The sequence below is a fragment of the Anguilla rostrata genome, chromosome 15 (assembly GCF_018555375.3).
Source record: "Anguilla rostrata isolate EN2019 chromosome 15, ASM1855537v3, whole genome shotgun sequence".
NCBI classification, from domain to species: Eukaryota; Metazoa; Chordata; class Actinopteri; order Anguilliformes; family Anguillidae; genus Anguilla; species Anguilla rostrata.
Window position 1 is genome coordinate 6,501,223 of NC_057947.1, and position 16,813 is coordinate 6,518,035.

At 49.4% G+C, this 16,813-nt stretch overlaps 1 protein-coding gene across 13 annotated transcripts in view; it reads left to right on the forward strand.

Moving 5' to 3' along the window:
• The window catches only part of LOC135241279 (disco-interacting protein 2 homolog A-like), a 103,306-nt gene that overhangs the window by 998 nt on the left and 85,495 nt on the right, over window positions 1-16,813 (forward strand). The gene's annotated exons all lie outside the window — the stretch shown is intronic.

Below are 16,813 nucleotides of genomic sequence, written 5' to 3' on the forward strand. Positions count from 1 at the left end.
ATTCAGTGCGTTAATTCAAGTCAAGCGCAGCAAATACAGCAACTAGCGTTAGCCGGCCATCTGATGATCTTGGGTGTCTTGCAGTCACCCAACATTCCAGATTCATCGACCCTGCTAGTAGTAGCCAATGCACAAACTGTTATTTCAGATCTCCAAATGTGGCCGTCTGGTTTTTCTAGCTAACTTGGAAGTTTTTTTTACCAGCAATATAGCCGACTACTAATGAACAAAGTTGTGTTAGCCTATATCTCCTTATATTTAACATGGTATAACCTGAACCTGTTAATTTTTTTTTCCGTACAAGACATGTCACCGTGCTCGTTCATGTAAACGAGTAGGCTATGTTTTTTCTCTCAACTTTGGCTACTTGCTGGGAAGCTCGCATGAAAGCAGTGTTGAGAATAGTTTATTTGGGGTTCCCTGTTTTGGGTGGCTTTGACTTTTTCTTCGTGCGCTCTTGATCACAATCTTAACAGTCCTGTCCAAAGGATATACAAGATTGCTTCAAATAATGGACTATGGGTCGATAGTTATTGAATAGGTTAGGTCCCAGATCGAGTTTCGCATTTTTCAGCTATTGTCATCTCAGATCAAACATAACAACAACAACAACAACAACAACAACAACAAAACTTTTTTTCCGCAGCGTGGTCCGCGGTTGCTAGTACCAAAATAGAAAGCACCGTTTTCTCCCCTCTTGACAACCATCGATATGCATGACAAAGACCTGGATAGAGTAGATGAATAAATGTATGTTGCCAATGACAGGGTTGCATTATCCAATATTGAAACTACCAAATATTATGTGAAGACTTCAGAACGTCTTGTAATTAATCTCGATCCTCGGTAATATGTAGGGCAAAATGCATCTAACAAAGTATTTCATTTTAAATCCCTCCCTCATCCCTGCCGTTTGTCAAACCCTGGAATATAATTCGCTTAAACCTGCCCTCATATTGTGTAATCTGGAAAATAAGACTTCCCTGTGAAAATGGTAAAACATTCTTAGATTTTCTCCTCTCCCGTGTCCGTTCTGGTGGCAACTGTTAAGCCTTTTCAGTTACTGTCCTGCCAAGCACAGGTCAATATACATATTTACATAACAAGGACCAAACTTTGCATTGTTTGTTTGTCAGGGTGTTTCTCTGTGAGAGGGATTGAAGGAAGCTACTTTGAAAATGGAGCCTCATCTCTTGAAATTGCAGTGTCCAAACTCAGAGTACAGACAGAGGATGTAATTAGAAGGACTGATCCTGAGAACGACCAAATTAAGGAGCTGCTTGAAGCTGTGGCTTTGTGTGTGTGTGTGTGTGTTTGTGTTTATGTATCCTTAGCTAGTTAAGCCTATGGTTTTGCAGAGGCAGCAAACAAAGCTAAGGATAGGACTCTAACATGCACCCTAGTGTCCTTTTAGGATGTCTTTTTGGATGCTGAGCTTTAATTCAGACTGTGGCCTTTTTCAGGGGCTCTTGTTGGCTTTTGCGCAGGACTTTGACGAGCGTGTTTCTCTGAACCCTCCCGAGTCCTTCACAGACAGAGACGGTGGCCTTAAACATGTCCTTCACAGACAGAGACGGTGGCCTTGAACATGTCCTTCACAGACAGAGACGGGGGCCTTGAACATGTCCTTCACAGACAGAGACGGTGGCCTTGAACATGTCCTTCACAGACAGAGACGGGGGCCTTAAACATGTCCTTCACAGACAGAGACGGTGGCCTTAAACATGTCCTTCACAGACAGAGACGGTGGCCTTAAACATGTCCTTCACAGACAGAGACGGTGGCTTCTTAAGACAGAGAGTCCAAATCTCAACAGACAGAGACGGTGGCCTTAAACATGTCCTTCACAGACAGAGCGGTGGCCTTAAACATGTCCTTCACAGACAGAGACGGTGGCCTTAAAACATGTCCTTCACAGACAGAGACGGTGGCCTTAAACATGTCCTTCACAGACAGAGACGGTGGCCTTAAACATGTCCTTCACAGACAGAGACGGTGGCCTTAAACATGTCCTTCACAGACAGAGACGGTGGCCTTAAACATGTCCTTCACAGACAGAGACGGTGGCCTTAAACATGTCCTTCACAGACAGAGACGTGGCCTTAAACATGTCCTTCACAGACAGAGACGGTGGCCTTAAACATGTCCTTCACAGACAGAGACGGTGGCCTTAAACATGTCCTTCACAGACAGAGACGGTGGCCTTAAACATGTCCTTCACAGACAGAGACGGTGGCCTTAAACATGTCCTTCACAGACAGAGACGGTGGCCTTAAACATGTCCTTCACAGACAGAGACGGTGGCCTTAAACATGTCCTTCACAGACAGAGACGGTGGCCTTAAACATGTCCTTCACAGACAGAGACGGTGGCCTTAAACATGTCCTTCACAGACAGAGACGTGGCCTTAAGCATGTCCTTCACAGACAGAGACGGCGGCCTTAAACATGTCCTTCACAAACAGAGACGGTGGCCTTAAACACCACGCGGTGTTCAAGCTGACCGAATGGTTTGCCATGAATCTGCGGGGAGCATCGCTGTGCAGCCTCAACGCTGTTTGCTCGTAGCGCTGAAGAGCAGCGACTAGTTCATTCATATCCTCCGTAACCTTGATCCTCTCTGTCTCAATTCAGTCGTAGGAACAGTCCTCTTTTAGTCTTCGGTTTTGTTCTATTTCTTCTCTTCATGCCTTTTCTTTCCTTTTTTTTTGGGCGTTGGGGGAGGTGGGGGGGGTCTTGATATCATGTTCCACAAAGGTGAGGCTAGATCAAGACTCGGCAAGCAGAAACAGCAATGACCCATTTTGCTTGTTAATTAGCCTGAATTAGACACTGGGTGCTGCTGTGGCAGCAGGCCAGGTTTCATATAGGGGTTGTGCTGGTTTTACTGTGGCAGTGAAATATTGGGAGAAAAGGGCAGAAATAGCTGAAGGGCAGTGTTTGGTTTGGTTCTGCTTTTCTTACATTATTGAGCTCTGTAGTGAGCCTCTCAGCAGTCCTGTGCCATTGACCTTGCCGTATGATGTTCCATGTGGCTGTTTAATGTCTTAGGAGACAACCTCTCTGGCATTCTGAAGAATAAAACGGAACTAAGGTTACAGACCGTCCATCTTTAAAGTCCTGTCGTATGCCCCTTTCCCCCATTTAAACCCAGCCAGAGGAAACCCTGACCTTATATGGAATGGAAGCAGTGACATCACAGGAGAAAGCCCCGCCTCTGTCTCCGCCCACACCTCCTAGCCCCCCCGGTCTCACCCCGGCCAGGAAGGGTCGGCTGCGGTGGCTGAGTTCATTCGGCGAGGTCTCGTGTGGCAGGAAACAGTGCTGGAAACGGCTGTGGGGGGGGGTTGGGGGTGGGGGGGGGGGGGAGCGGGGGGCAGGGGGGCGAGAGGCACACGGCAGCCGGGGGTTGGTGTGTGTTTTGCGGAAGTGTGGAAGGAGACGCTCGGCTTTGCGCGCTCACGGAGGGGTGTCGATAGGGGCGACGCGGCGCGCACCCCGCCCAGAGCTCCTGGCTCAGAAGAGTAAACGCAGGAGAGCTTAGCTCTGCATTTTACTTCCAAGTTACACATGCAGTGGGCTTTGTCATTGTTTGGCTGTCTTGTGGCTGAAGTTACAAAACGTGGTTAAACACATGTGAACAGTAGCGCTCACGCTAAAGTGATAGCGTCAGCTTCTGAGAAAGACCAAAACCGCTCTTTTCCTCGCATTATTGCATTATTAGGACTGGTTACGGTGTGGTATGGTAGTGTGAGGGAGTCTGTGAGAAAAGGAAATGGTCAGAGTCAGTGTGAGGTAGAACCTTTAAGAGGAGAGAGGCTGCATCAGGGAGTCAGTGTTAAACAGGAGAAGGACGTCCACGCAAGTGAGGCAGAGAAAGGGAGTCACTGTTAAGCAGACAGCGAGAGTCATAGAGCTAAGGAGCTGGAGTCAGTGCACGGAATGCACTGTGAGAGAGAGTCATTGTATGAGCTGAATGAGAGTAACATACAGCATGTTTAGTAGCATGGCGAGGAAGGTCGCTGTTCGGGAAACCGCTCCTCCGCGTTAATTCACACATTCTTCAGAGCAAACAAATAGGCCTGCCTTGAGAATTTTGCCAATATAAATAATTTAGTCCAGTTGCTCAGTTTTTCCAGAATGGTCTTTGCCTTTACCACACCCCCATCCCCCCACACCCCCCCCCATAAAAACAAAAGGAAATTCCACCCCCATCCCCCTCGACACTCCCAGATTTGCAGAGGTTTCGTTCAGTAGCGGTGAGAAAGTAAAGCTGTGCGCGATTCGACGTTATTCCCTTGCCGCAGCCGTCGCAGAGCATTGCGAGCTGGCGGGGCGCAGCTAGTTGCCATGTCCGCTCGGGCTTCAGCAGGAAGTTCTCCGGCCTTAATGAAGCTCTGCGCGCCAGGGCTTGAAATGGGCTTGGCCAAGCCTTGAGTAACCAGGCTGTAGCCTGCAGGGGCGCTGTACTGGAGCCCTGGGTCACCCTGCAGGGGCGCTGTACTGGAGCCTTGAGTCACCCTGCAGGGGCGCTGTACTGGAGCCTTGAGTCACCCTGCAGGGGCGCTGTACTGGAGCCTTGGGTCACCCTGCAGGGGCGCTGTACTGGAGCCTGGTCACCCTGCAGGGCGCTGTACTGGAGCCCTGGGTCACCCTGCAGGGGCGCTGTACTGGAGCCCTGGGTCACCCTGCAGGGGCCCGTCTGACCTGTACTGAGGCCTGCTGGAGCGGTCACCCTGCAGGGCGCTGTACTGGAGCCCTGGGTCACCCTGCAGGGGCGCTGTACTGGAGCCCTGGGTCACCCTGCAGGGGCGCTGTACTGGAGCCCTGGGTCACCCTGCAGGGGCGCTGTACTGGAGCCCTGGGTCACCCTGCAGGGGCGCTGTACTGGAGCCCTGGGTCACCCTGCAGGGGCGCTGTACTGGAGCCCTGGGTCACCCTGTGCTGGATGCGCTGGTCCTGACTATAAACACACGCTATGACACAACCTGGAGGCTGTGATGCATCACCCTGCCCCTCTGAATTCCAAATTACTGCAAACTCTGCTTGGACTGCCTATTTTACCAGCTAGTTTAACTACCTCTGCCTGTAACCTGCCCAACCCATGTTTTTGTTTGCTCCTATAGATCCCTCTTTCCTTTTCTGTTACCATTCTTTTTATCTTATTACTCCAGGCTAGCGAACAGAGGATGGGCTCCCCCCTTATTGCCGGGTTCCTCCCAAGATTTCTTCCCATTGCTGAGTTTTCTCGCTATCGTTTGACTGTTTCTCTTCCCACTGGGGAGTTTTTTTTCGTAACCTCATTTGCTTGCTTTTTGTGGGCTCAGCCCTGGTTTTCCCTGTTTTCTTTTGCATTTCCGCTGTAAAGCGTGTCTGTAAGAAGCCCTGTACAGTTAAAATTGAACTGGATTAAATTAATGCAGCGTAGGAGCAGCTCTGTGAGGAGACGGCACCTGAGGTTCGTACCTCCGCTTGGCTACGCTTGAAAACAGAAGGGGCGTCCCGCTGGTTTAAACGCCCCCCCCCCTGCTGTGACACACTGGGCATGGTGGCACGCTCGGTGCACACACACAGCGCATGGCATTAAACGGCGTTGCCCCGATTCAAATCCAGATCGTACAGCGCCAGCTGTATCGGGCCGTCTTGCTCCTTTGTCCTCCATGTTGAAATCTGGGGCGTTGGAATGTCCCGGAACGGCGCTGAGCGGGTGAGCGGGGCCCCGTGCTTTTCTAAATTCAGAGGTGCTGAGGCGGCCTGTTTTCGGAGGCGACTGACTGTGGCGGGCAGGGGCGGGGCGGGGGGGGGTGAGGGGGGGCATGCGCTGGTCGTAATGTGGCTTTGTCGGAGCTTTGGGAATTCTTGGGGCGCGGCTCGGAATGTCCTCGGCTGGGGGAAGCTCTGCGCTCCTCTTCTGGCGTTCCCACTTGGGAACAGCGCTGACGGACCAAGGAGAGGGCGGAGGACACGCCCCTTCCCCGGTCCACGCTCCCCACCGTTCGTCCGCGCGATCTACGCCGCTGCCCAGGGTGACTCGCGAAAGTGCACATGCTCAGTCCTGGCCAGAATTTTGCAATGGTTTCTAAAACAGGCTCATTGGTCTGGAAAGTAATGTTTCTTCGGATGGATGTTGGGAACATTAAATGAGGCGAGAGATTAGGCTTTCGTTTTAACCGCACGTGGGCTAACCAGTCAGTGCTTCCTCTGGGTTTGGAGGTCATCTGCGGCGGCGTGACGTGCAGCTGGGGTGACGCTAGCCTCGACACTTCGTTGAGGGTTGTCGGTGTTATGCGAATTGGGATTGCGAAGCGGGGAGGTGGAGATGTGCTTTTTCTTTGTCATTGAGAGATGAAGGAAAGGTTGCCGTTGGTTACAGCATCGATACTGAGCATTTCTGTGGTCATTCGTCTGTGATGACGGCGCGTCCTCGAGCACGCCTCTCGCAGATAAAGCCCGTTATTGACCGACTTTGTATTCTGTGGCTGTTTGTGGCTGCATTGTTATTGTGGTGGTTCGCCGCAGATGAGACTGTGTAGGGGAAACACTGCAGATAAAGCACCAAACACCAGGCCTTGTATTGGAAAAAAACCCGTAACACTAAGTTTCAGTGGGCTTAAAGGGTACATGTATCCTGTGCATTATCTAATAGGCTACGGCTGTATGTTTCCTGAAGCATTGCAGGTAGAGGGCTTTGATAAAGAGTACATCAGCAATGCCCCATTTCAGGAATGGAACCAGCAACCTCCTGGATACATCTGGAAGTCCACACCCACACTACTGCAGCTCAGGCGGTACACCCACTGTAGCTCAGGCGGTACACCCACTGTCCAGCTGCTGAAGTATCGGTGGGTGTCGAGTTTAATGAGAAATCCCATTGCTCTCTCTTCAAAGGGAACTCCGCTGATCATTTGATTCACAGCTCCGTACGGAACCTGTGCTTAGACCCGGCGACCAAATAATTAAATGGCAGGACAAACGGTGCGCTTGAATGGCGGAAGGCTTCCTGCAGTGACGTAAACCCAGGAAGTGGAGCTAATGGCTCTTCAAAGCTGAGCTGACAGTGGGAGGTTTCCCTTTCCACATTTGGGTGTGTGTGTGTGTGTGTGTCTGTGTGCGTATGCTTGTGTGTGTGTGTGTTTGTGCGTGTCTGTGCTTGTGTGCTTCTGTGTGTGTGTGTGTGTGTGTCTGTAAGTACGTGTGGTGTGTGTGTGTGTTGTCTGATTGTGTGTGTGTCTGTGTTGTGCGTTTTGTGTGTCTGTGTGTGTGCGTGTGTGTGGGTGTGTGTGGGTACGTGTGCACGCGCGTGTGTGTGACAAGCAGCTCTGGCGTATTTGCACAGCACATAACTTCAACACATAACCCTGAAAACCTCAGTCCTGCATTGTTTCACACTGTGGAAATCAGCTGATGCAGAAACAGAAGGGATTTGATCTGAGGACATGATTAATTGCCCATTAGATCTTTGCTTTTAGATTAGTTAACTAAATGCTTAGAGTAGTCCTTTATTTAATGCACTGTCAGCACGTGCTAAGATCAGGGAACCTTACATTTGCTTTTCTGCTTTCTGAAGAGCCAGCCTTGCTCTTCTCCCTTACAGACAATGTTCTGTAAATCCTTCTTATTTTTTTATTTTGTCTATGCAAACATTTTTTGAACATCAGGATGAATTTGATGAGTAAAGTCTCGTGGGATCTGCTTGGATTGTATGAACATAAACATTGTCTGATAGCACTGGGGAGAGACTGGGGTGGTACAGGTACTTGGACTTAATTTTAAAAAATGAAAAAAAGACATGGAATTGCAATCAGGATCATTATCTTTCAGCTGTGCATGCAGTCTGTGGGTCAGTTATGACCCGCTCTTTGTGTTTGCTCCAGAACAGTGAGAGTGGGATCCTGTTAGAGGCCCTCAAGTCCACCTTCCAGCTCTTCTGTGATAAAGTGGTGTGACAGGCTCAAAGACAATAGGTCTAGAATTATCAAAAAATACTTCAGACATTGACAAATGGTTTAAAAAAAGTTCCTTGTATTTTCTTGTGGACTTTCTCTAAATCTTTTTTTTCGAAAGTTTGAAAGTTAAGCCTCCAGCAACCGAGACTAAAATAAAAATAATTTCCCTTCTCTTGTCTGGAGTGCAATCCCGCTTTTAAGAATCCTTTGACCATCCAGCGGATTTGGCCACCCATAGAAGCGCTGAACGTGAGGACTTTTTTGATTGGTTCACAGGGAGTGCTGACCTCTCTCTCTCTTGTAGTCGCCCACAGTAAGTTAGCGTTGACTTGCCGAATGCACGCACCATCACGCAGCTCATAGGTGCCGTGCATCACCTGGGATCATTGGCGTTGCCGTGGAAGCGGCCGGGGAGACGCGGGGACGAGGGTGCGTTCTCCTCGGCGGTTCCGCGGGCAGAGTGACTGAACGGGGGTATGTGGTGTGGGGATGGCTGGTTTAAGCAGCCACACCTGTCCTGGGTCAAGCTAATTAGACATGGCTAGTTGTCTAATTGGTTAGGAATTTGGATAATTGGGCCCGCGGCTGCACCTGTGCGTAGTGAGGCAATCGGTGCAGGTGAATCTGCCATCCCCACCCGAGGAGCTCGTCAGACTGGTACATCGGACAGAGTGTAGCACAGTGGGTAGAACGGCTGTAACAAAGGTCGCAGGTTCGATCCGGTAGGACCTGCGTGTCCCTACAAGTCTACCGAAATGTTCGATAGGCCTATATCCAGCTGTTAATGGAACATGTAAAATGTATGTGTTGTGCAAGTCGTCGGGATAGGCGTCTCAATCCTGTATGATGTATGAACATCGCTCACTTTGGCTGTAACATCTTGCCAACCTTGTAAATAAATGTGGACTGTTGGAACATCGTCTCCCTGTGTCTCTGTGCTGGAGGGCCCCGTGGAAAGCCACTCCGGTGGCCTGTGGCAGGCTTGTTTGCCGCAGGCGCGTTGAGACGGACGTCCCCCGGTGACCTCCGTCCTCCCGTCTCACTCGCTTGTACGGCTCAGGCTCGCGTCTGAACCGCCACCTCTTCCCGCTGCGCGAGAAGGCGTGGTCAATAACCGTTGCACCGGCCCCCAGCCCTCAGCCCCCCACGGGGTACTCCTCTTCCGTTGGGCCTCGCGTCGCCGAGGACGAGCCGTCACTCATGTTTTTCTACAGCGACGGGAGCGTTTAGAAACCCGGTCTCCTGTGGTGAGAGAATATAGGGCAGCAGCGGAGGCCGAGCAGTGCAGAAGTAAACAAGTCCTTGCGCAACGGGCCTCCCTTTCCTCGCCACTTTCACATGGCCGTTGCTTGTAGGCCAGGGTCTGGCCGCTGCATGCTGAGTGACGGAGTGTGGCACAGTGGGTAAGGACTGCGCTGTAACTCCAAGTCGCAGGTGTCGATTTCCGTAAGACACTGCGTGTACCTTGAGCGGTTACTTACCTATTCTCATATCTTCCAGCTGTATAATCGATACATGTAAAATGCTATGTAAAAGTTGTGTAAGTCAGCTCTGGACTAAAGCGTCTGTAAATGCCAGTATGTAAATGTTATGGTGGCCCAGCAGTATTTGATAAAGCCTTTTAGCGCTGAATCCTCTCAGCCTGCATTTGTCATCACTGTACTTCGGGTCTGCTTCTCTTTCCTCATTTCTCCTGTGTCAGCGTTCTCATGACCCTGAGTGTTGTGACGGTGTGTCCAGTGTGGACAACTGGCTGGTCTGTTTCGTGTCATTGTTGTGGAGGCTGCTCAGTGTGAAGCTTCTGATCCTCTGAGGCCTTCAGTAGGAGAGTTTGTCTGATACAGTAGAATCGCTAGTTCTCCTTTGCGTATTGGTGTGGTGTGGTGAGTGTGGAGCATGATGTGTGGTGTGTGTGTGTGGGATAGGCTGTAAAATCGAGTTCGAACATTGAATCTTTCTTTTTTTTAAGTTCAAACCTAAATTTGAGCCTTTGAATATTAGTTTTGGATCCCGTGTATTGTAATTAACATGCAGGCTTTAATTTCATGCAGCAAATCATGTTCATGCACGCAAAGTTAACATGCAGACTTTAATTTCATGCGGAGAATCATGTTCATACACGCAAAGTTAATTTCCTGTGCTAACGTTACTTCCTCTGTCAACAAAAAACATTCTGCGCTGGACACGGCAAGTGGATCGTCTGGTTTTCCTTGCCAATAACCGGTGATACTTTCAGCTCTTTTTTTCACTTCGTTCAACAGATCTGGTCAGCTAACAATTTAGGCTAAATAATGTTCCCATGCCAGGCTATGTTTCCTTTCTTTTCTGAAGATTTTGATAAAATTGGATGATGAAAGAAGTTAAACAAACTAAACAGAGTAAGTAATTTATGTTGTTTTAGGCTACAGGTATTAGCCGTTTGAATAGTTTTTGTGTTAAGAAATAAACAGGGATTTCCTATAAACAATAATTTCCAGATGATTAATAAATGCCGACGTGTGGCAAATTACATCCACGTGAAAGTGCTTTATTCATTTGCGCATTAGGCTATAGAAACTGCAGGGGGCTCATTTATAAAATTAACTTGCGTGCATACGTCAAGTGAAGACCTGACGTAGAGCGACGACCGTTTCCACGGTCGAATCGAGTCATGTTGAAAATTTTTAAATCACTACTTTGACGTGATTTTATACGCACGCGCCACACAGTTGATCTGAAATACGTTTTGTAAATGAGGCCCCAGATAGTAACCTAGTATTAAAGTTCACCGATGTCCTCTATTCTACTGCCCGCTTGTGGAAAATAAGGCATAGGCCAGTTTAGAGGGAGCGTCACGTGCAATATTGCGCCCGACAATAAGCGGCTTATTTTTGTGAATTATAGGCAAATGATATTCGAATATATTCAAACTCTAATTAATTACAAAAGCTAATATTCTAACTCAATTTCATGGCACATTTGACAGCCTTAGTGTGTGAGTGTGCTCGTGCGTTCGCATGTTTTGAAGCACAGTTGTGTGTGCGTGCGTGCGTGCGTGTTTGAGCGCTTTCGTATGTATGTATGCGTGGGTGTGTGGAGAACCCTCTACACGACATCTTTGAGCAGTCAGGACTCCAGCAAAGGCTCTTGTGTTTTGGCCCTGTTACCTGACGCTTGTCTTCTGAAGCTCACCATACACTGAAAAGTTGCATTCCTGCTCCTCTAGCTGGTTTTAATATACAGGGCCTGCCTTTATGAGATTAATCCTCCTCAGCACTATTGGGTTTATTTGACAGTTTGAGAGAAAGCAATAGCTATTTGTGGTTTAATATGACACCGCATCTGACAAAGTTAAACAGGGGACTGCCAAGCGGGCCCTCATTCATCACAGGAAAACTATTTCCTGTGGCAGAAGTTCCTGGCACATTCGGCCATATTGATCTCGGGGCGCCTCACCTCGTCCTCTGTGACTGCTGATCCAGCAGGCATCGCTGGGCTCTCCGTTCCACTGAATGCTTAGGACAGCACTGAGCATTTTTTACTCTGCAGAGCATCATTCAAAGGAGTCATGGAGTGCAGTTAATCCCACCCTTTACCCTGATGGAACAAAGACCAGTTGTGTCCCTCCCATATTTTTATTTTGATTTCTGTCTTTTTAGTAAACCTCAGCTTCGCACCGCAGACCACGTCCGAGCGGTTGGTTCAGTAGACTGTTGATTTCATGCGGTGCTGCTCTGCTTCTGAGCAGCCCGGCGGGTTAGCTTTTTTTAAATTCCTGGTTTTAAATTCCTGGTCAGGCAGCTTCTGTTCCAGCTCTACAGAGGATAGGCTGAAATGTGTTCTTTGTTGGACTGAGTAGGCTCCAGTCTGAAGCTGGAGACATTTTGACGAGCGTGAGTTGCCTGGTTTTGTGACGGCCCTGTTACGAGGTGGGTCTGCCCTGTTTGCGGCTTACGCGTGACTGGATCACATGACCCCCTCAGCGTGATGGGACAGATCAGAGCCGAGCTCCTGGATGCTGGGGTGGAGTTGAGTCACCTGTCCTCTCTGAAGCTGAGAGATGATTGGTTTGCCCTGAACCTCAGGCAGACTCATCTCCGTGGCAGATTTGTTGTGTAATGCTAGTTTTGAGGATCATTTTTTCTTTCGAACACGTTGACTATGACTACGAGAAGACATTCGTCATCACCATTGGGTTGTGCTGTCTGGTTTAGTTGCCTTAGCAACAGCCGTATAAATGCGTCTGTTTTGGTTTTCATCATCTGTTAATGCAAATGGAATTCAGTCCCTGAGCTGGTCAATAGAAAAACTGCCTCATTTGATGTTTAGACGGACGCCATGTTCAGCTTTGCATTGTGTGAGCCCACCTGGGTTCTGTACTGGAACACCAGGCGGGCGTTGTGTCTCAGGGGTTTTGCTATCTGGAAGCTGGGGGGTTTCTAGTCTCCACAATGCCGCGGCACTGTCGGATAACGCAGCTATCTGGCCGTGTGTATCTGTGTCCCCTTCCGCCCGCAGGGGAACACACGCTTCCTGAACGCTGTGTTTCCTCCGCGCGTTGAGTTGAGTTCCTGCGATACAGGTCTCGGTGGGGGCCAAGAGTTTCCAGGACAAACGGGGCGCTAGTCGTGAGGATGACCACGGTCCGATGAGTCATTTCTTCCAGATGGATCTGGACAGCCTGCTTGGTGGGTGGGGGAGTGAGCAGTCCTCCCGTGTGTACACTCATCTAAAGCGTGTTTGAGGCTGTACCGCTTTCTGTATCAGCACGTTCACATCACTTCCCTGTTACTGTACCTCCTGCGGTCACTTCACGAGAACTGCAATATGACCAGTCACACTTAGAGAATCCTTCACACGAAAGATTAAGCTCATGCCCCTTGGTAAAAATGAGAACTGTAGTAGTAAGGCGGAGCTGTGGTGTACAACGAGCGTCTTAAGTCCTATCATGGTGTTCTCTGTGAAATAATTTGCTTGTGGTGGTTTCTCCAGTAAGGCGATTCCCCTACAAAAACCACATTTTAGCTATTCTTTCAATTTTATGAGTATTTAGCCTATACAAATTATGTGTGAGGAAAGATCTGATCAAACAATGGCTGCTTACTGTTGCAAACACACCAGAAAGCTCATCACGAGTTAGCCTCTCCATTAGACTTGCTATGGAACTCGGCGCCTCTTTTTGTCCTTGGCATTAGCAAGATCATTCATCACATGACTTAGCCTACTTTGCTAGCAGGGGTGTTTCCTCTTTGCGCTCACAGCAGCTAGGCAGCACTTTGGCCTCAGTTGTCCTGACCCCCCTCGACAGTGGTTGTCTGGTGTCGCCTTCTGCTGCTGGATTACCCGCGTCGACCACGGCCGTGTCTGAAAGCAGTAGAGCAGGGGTGGCCAACCCTGGTCCTGGGGAGCCGCAGGGTCTGCTGGTTTTTGTTTTCACCTTAAATACAACAACCACTTAGACAAAAGAAACCAGGTGGGGTGAGTTAACTGTGCAATCAACTGCTTTAATTGATCAATTAAGCGCTGAGTAAAAACAAAAGCCAGCAGACCCCGCGGCTCTCCAGGACCAGGGTTGGCCACCACTGCAGTAGAGTATATGGGATCGTGATAGCATGTCTGTTGAATGGACGCGTGCGTGTTTTCTCGCGGGACTGAAACTGACACTCCGATGGCCTGATTCAGTAACGCGAGTCTCCATAACAGAGCGTCTGTGGGGGGGTGAGCCTATGCTGAGGCTTTAGGGAAAAGTAACTGCCCGCTCATCATTGCTGATGCTTTTAGATGAGGTGGCTGTCAGGTGACATGTTGTGTGTGGTTGTGTCCCACTCATACCACACCATGCTGCCATTGCAGCAGGGAAGATGGTGTGTCCGGCAGTTGGTGTGTTTTACACGAAGCTTTATACTGTGGTACTGAAGCATGTAAATAACACAGATAAAATTAAATGCCGGTAAATGACCATCCTTCCTCAACCAATCTGTGACGTTCTTGTACCCACTGATGTTCACACTTGGGCACAGTGAGACCTTACTGTGGTTAGATCCAAAGGGCCTCTCTTCCTCTTAATGAAGTATCTGTTCCTCTTAACACTACACTTCAAATATCCCCTGGTCCATTTTTTTAGTTTGGAAAAATCGCTTGTCTTTACGTGCCAAATTTTAAAAAATTACCTCTTCATGTTCAAACATGAATACTTCATTGCTGAATTATGAGGTGAAAATTATTTTTTAGATAACTGTGAAGAAGCCTTGCTCTTGGAAGCTGATGTGTGCTATAACAGAATCCTTACTGGCAGAGCACACCGTTTGGAGCCTGGTCTTCCAGTGGATAACACAAATTTGTCTTGTAGATTAGCAGTTCTTTGCCTGTGAATGGAATTCGGAAGGGGATCGAACAAACAAGTTGCCGCATCTGTACATGCGCTAATTAGCCATCATATGCTAAAATAGAGGTAGGCTAACTGTAAGCAGCTGGATACTTACGTCAAAGAAGGATTTCAGGAAGGCTTTCAAGAGGGAATTTGCTCCAGAAGTTATGATCCATGAAATACTTGCTCTAACCTTCCTTTACACCCAACAGCATGCTAGCTAGCTTACCCATTTCAGCTAGTAGCACTGGAGGTTCTACCGACATGCTGGAGGTTTGCTATCTTCAATGGCTACCATGTTGAGAGAACGGTTGCCTTCTCCTTTAAGGGGCAGATGTGTTGAGCTTGGTGTTGTTCTAGGGCACTCGAGTGCTTGTTATTGTTATGGGCACTGCACTTCCCTGTGTTTGTTTTCTCTTTTTCCAGCATCCTGAATTTCCATGCTAAGCACTTATAGCTGAATGGACCTAATTGCCAGACTGCACCATACAGGCGTGATGTAGGCCTAGTGGTGTGTTTTTCTGAAGCTGCTGTTATTTCAGTTTTGGTTTGGCCCATTGTAAGGCATTACTGTGCCAGGTTCCCACTTTCCTTCTCGACTGTTAGGCACCAAACTTTTAAGAGCTTGTGCCGCTCCATTTGTAAAAAATTATTTCAGATTCCTTGTCAGATATTGAACATAAAAATAAAGCAACTTGTGTTTTGGACAGAAGCCAGAGAAGTAGCCTATACGGTTGTGTGGCATGTTTGAGGCCTTCAGTGCGCTGGATCCCTCCGGAAAGACCCTGGTCTTTGGTTATTTTGAGAAGAGTAGCGTCCAAACACAGCTACGTCACACGGAGAGGTCGTGCACTGCGGGAGTTTCCTGCAAGAATGGAAACGGTCTTGAATCCGTTCACACCATTGTGCCTGCGCAGGCCTGTCATTATTAACGCTATTCTGGATTGTGCTCCCCTTCCTGGAGAACATACGCAGGCCCAGGGCTACACACTGTATTTCTAATTGTATGCCGGCAGTAAATCCAGGAGTGGGTGTCATTTTGTTTGCCTCTTTTTAGGTTGTTTACTTTTGCTGTGGCTGATAGGCTACTCTTTTCTGTCTCGCTGTGCCCCCCGCCTTTTGCCAGCTTTGTAAACCGAGAGCGAGACTAATCAGACGCAAAATTATTTGCGGTGAGATTAGATGTGCCTTGCAGAATCACTGGTAGGACCTAGAAGCCCTTGCTAACAGAACTCATTTAGTCTCGACGCCACTCTGTTGCACCTGCTTTCGCAAAGCATTATGGGAAAGGTACAGAGACATGCACTCAACACCGAGGTGCTGATATGGAAAGCAGTGTGTGTTCTCAGGTTTACATTGCACTGTAATTATTATTCCATTTCCTCCTCTTTGAAAGGTGAAAGGCATTGGATAGCTAGCTGGGCCATTTGTGCTGCTTTGCTTCTGGGGCAGTGCGAGCTTGGCTGCAGACCTGCACCGTGTATTTCACTTGCTGTACTGCGTGTACTGGCGATGGGGGCTGTCCACTGGCAACAGCATCTTGGCCGGTGGTTGTGTGAAGCGTGCCAGCAGAGACTCTAATGCGTCCAAACTCCTGTCAGCCAGTCTGCACTTACTTACATCGCTGAGAGCGCTGTGATTGGGCGGTCGCGTTAACCAATCCCTGCCTGCTAAGCGAGCACATGGCGCACCGCTAGGAGATGGTACTCTGAGGAAGAGAGGTTCACTCAGCCAGCCAGCACAGGAGAGAGGGGAGAAGGGACGCCGTCCAGAAACACTGAATTATCTGCACCGAGAGCGCGGATGGAAAAGCTGTCTGCGTTTTCCTGTGCTCTCTCTCTCCCCCTCTCCCTCTCTCCCTTGTATGCAATTTAGGGTTCTGTTTTCTTTCTGCGTTTGAGGCTTGGTTAGAATTCGACATTCCTCACGCTCCCCCGGCTCGCTCCGAACGGCCATTCCCGGTCCCGGAGGGCCTCCGCGGCGGGCCTGCGTGGGAGGGGGTGCGGGGTGTGGGGCGAGGTTTTTTGTTGGAGAGGGTGGCACCCCCCTGTGTTTCTTGGATGGCGGTCAAGGGCGGCTTCCTCAGCCAGGCGTGCGGTTCTCTGTGTCTGCTTCACGCCCCGGTGGCTGAGCAGCCTCTGCGATGCGTAAGACTGCGTTAAAACAGTCAGCGCAGGGCTCAGCGCAGGGCTCAGCGCGTAGCTCCGGTAGGCTGAGACCGGCCGTGGACACGCCCCACATCCGAAGGCGTTGGTTTTCCCGAACTGTGCACTCCGAGAGCGATGGGCGGTTTTGCGCTCGTGTGCATTCTGCGGCCTCCTGTCCCGAGTCAATGGGATCAGATTGCATTCCTGAGTCAGTAAGCACCCACGCGCTCTGGGTGTCTTTCCAGACTGGGGTACCGCACGAGCGCGGGGCCCTGCTGCTGCTGCTGCGTCCCGTCGAATTGGCCAAACCTTCGCAGGAAGCTCCGGTCCAAAATTCCTGAGTCCTGGAATTTAGCCGAGACTGGAGTCTGCTTT